This window comes from Ixodes scapularis, unplaced genomic scaffold (assembly GCF_016920785.2).
Source record: "Ixodes scapularis isolate PalLabHiFi unplaced genomic scaffold, ASM1692078v2 PGA_scaffold6__148_contigs__length_123643588, whole genome shotgun sequence".
Taxonomy (NCBI): domain Eukaryota; kingdom Metazoa; phylum Arthropoda; class Arachnida; order Ixodida; family Ixodidae; genus Ixodes; species Ixodes scapularis.
Window position 1 is genome coordinate 96,036,388 of NW_024609881.1, and position 3,167 is coordinate 96,039,554.

The window sequence follows — 3,167 nt, forward strand, 5'->3', positions numbered from 1 at the left end:
ACGGGCTCTATCTGCGTCTCGTGAAGGCCCTGTCTCTGTCCGCTCCTCCCATTCACCAAAGTCTCGCTAATGCGGCTCTGCCTTCGGGCAATCTCGCCATCCATTGTAATAGATGTGGCAGCAAACCGAGGCTTAGAAGACACCGCCATCTTGGAGGGGTATAGAGAGCAAACAACGAGGGAGACTGCCGAGGCGCACAGCACATTTCCATGTGAAAATGACGTGTTTGTAAGTGCACCCTCAATCGCTTTGTTTGACAAAGAACGGGTGTTCCTGGGGGCACGGGTATGATAGACTAGTCCATGACGAGGCGATAAGGATTGCGTTCTATTTATTCGAGGCAATTTAATGCCTCGCTTTCCAATGAACGTTTCTTGAGAGTCAGCGCTCGGTCTGCCTAAGTCTCCTTTTGTCCTTCGTCTTGTTCACGCTCTTTTTAATCGTCGATATTGAAAACCAGAGTTTACGTTTAATATATTGCAGATGCCAGGGATGGGCAGTATTTCAAATACAAGTATTTCAAATACGCATTTCAAATACTTTGTCTATTTTGCACTTGTATCTAATTACAAACTGGATAATGTATTTGACGTGTGTATTTAAATACTAAAACATGGATATTTCGAATACAATTTTAATTAAATACATTTTTGTGGGCGAAAATACATCCTTTTAATTTATTGTCACCGTCCAGAGCAGGAAGAAAACTACGTCCTGCACCGAATGCAGTGTCTCTCGATCAAGCACAAGCGTTTAGTGACTTTGTGATTACGGTGCTAGTCCAGGGTAAGAATAGGGACGGAATCAACGTTCACGGGCAGACTGGCTAAATAAATGCCTGTGACAACTTGCGATGCTTTCCAGCCTGATTTCCATCCGTATTTTTGCCTGGAACATTCTAAATGCGCGGGTCGTCCAGATTTTTGTAACTCGTGCGAGTTGCAACAATAAAAAATTCTCTAGCTCGTGCTGCGCGTCTTGGTCGTCTCGGTTCTTTGTTGGTCTATACCAAAATGTAATCGACAAAAGAAGCTGCTTGAAGCTCTGTACTTTTTTCGCCTATTACGTCCAAGATGATTACATTTTTTGTGATTATATTTCTATTACGTTACACTAACTCCCGAGTGTGCGATGCAAAATTAAAATGAGATACCCAGAAACCCATTGCAGGTGCCCTGAAGTCCCTGACGCAAATTTTGAGGAATATATTTGGAAAAGTATTTGGAGGAGACCAAATCCATTTGGTTGTATTTGTATCTTGTACTTAAATACATTTTTGGAAATGTAATTAGATTTGTAATTAAATACATTTTTGACGAAGTATTTCGTATTTGTATTTAGATACATATTTGCATGTAATTTGCCCATCCCTGGCAGATGCGAAAGGAACGATTCCATTGCTCGAATGCAATGGAATCGCATTGCAATGTATAGGCAAATGCGAGCCTCATTTATTCTTTACTGATACTGCGTGCTCCCACTGATTTGTGGTAAGGTATAAGTCGGCCAGACGGGACGGTGCATCAATGACCGAGCACGGGAGGACGGATTATCGGTAAAAAACTAAATATGGCTCGCATTTGCCTATACATCGCAACACGTGTGGTTGTGTTCCGCGACTTCGGCAGATAATGATTATGTGGATAAGCCAACAGACGGTCGCTCGCGAGCTATTGGACGCTTTCTTTATCAGAAAAGGTGGGACGACATGTGTCAGCGACACTGCTTTTGTACATCAAAGTAAGGAATTTTAGTTTTTGAATGATCGGGTACTAAATTAATCCACTTTTTATTTGGTGCTGCTTCGTCTGTCGTGCGTATATATGCTTCCTTTTCCTGAGTAGAATTAGTTAAAAGGTAGCGCTTGTCCTGTATTCTTCTTGACCTTGTCTTTTTTTAGCTATTTTATGTGTTTAACTAAGATGAAGCAACTAGCCTAACATCGTACCCTGCTAAACTATCTAGTCTAAAGTTTTGGTTTTGCATTGTGAATATGCAGACTGGTATCGACCCATCCACGTACTTGCTAGCTCCGTTGAAACACTCCGCAATAACAAACAATTCAAGCCACATCACAGCCCTTCGATAGTCGTTCAATGTGTCTAAATATTCCTTTTTTTTTAATCCCTGAAACAGGAGATGATTGAAGCATTTTACTAAATGAGGTAGTTACTGTGTTACAGGTGAACAATTTGCTGATCCCTCTACTTTAGATTCATAAAGGTGATTAGCTCGTACAAATCCTACAAGTCACTTTTGATGGCATACGCTTTGGTTTTGGTAAAAGTGCTTTAAAATTGCCATAAGTCAGGCACATAGCCAGGGGAGAGGCCCACGGGGCCCGCCCCGAAATTTTTCATTTTGCAAGGGCCTCCTTTCCCCCCTCCCCCTCATACAGCATTTTCCCCCCTCCCCCTCATACAGCAAGGGCCTCCTTCCCCCCCCCCCCCCCCCCCCCCCGAAACAAAATCCTGGCTACGTGATGCATCTCGTTGTGCTTTCTTTTATTACCATTCTGGTTCCGCTGTGGTGATAACATCGACTATTCGTTGATTGCTTCTGTCACTGTGCTACTTTACATTGTGGTTTATTGCCTTGCGATACGAACGTGAATGGTTGTCGAATTGTCTGCAGTGTAACTCTGCATTGTCCCACCCTTGTTTCACCTACAAATGAAGGGCAGTATATTGTAAATAAAAGAAATAAAAAATCTAGGAGCTGTTGTAATGAGGAGAGAGGGATGAGGACAGAGGGAAGAGGGAAGGAAGGAGAGGGATGGGGGTGAACAATTGGTGTGTCACGTGATACATATTTCCCCGCTACATTTAGTGGGGAATATGAATGGCTTGGGGGGGGGGGGGGGGGTAGCTCACGTGACGTCGAATCACGTGGCGTCTATTTCTCCCGCTAAATTTAGCGAAAAAACCGAATTGGTGTCTAGGTCACAAGACGCGTATTTTCCCGCTAAATTTAGCGGGGAACGAAATGGCTATTTGGGCCAGTTAGTTCATGGTCTTGGAAGGTGTAACATCGCGGAAAACAGAAAGGGCGAAGACAAATAAGACACACAGAAACCGCTCTCGCAACTGTGTATAGTTTATTCGGGAAATACACACCACCGATGTGTTCTTTCCGTCATCACCAATCTGACGATGACTAGACTGGCC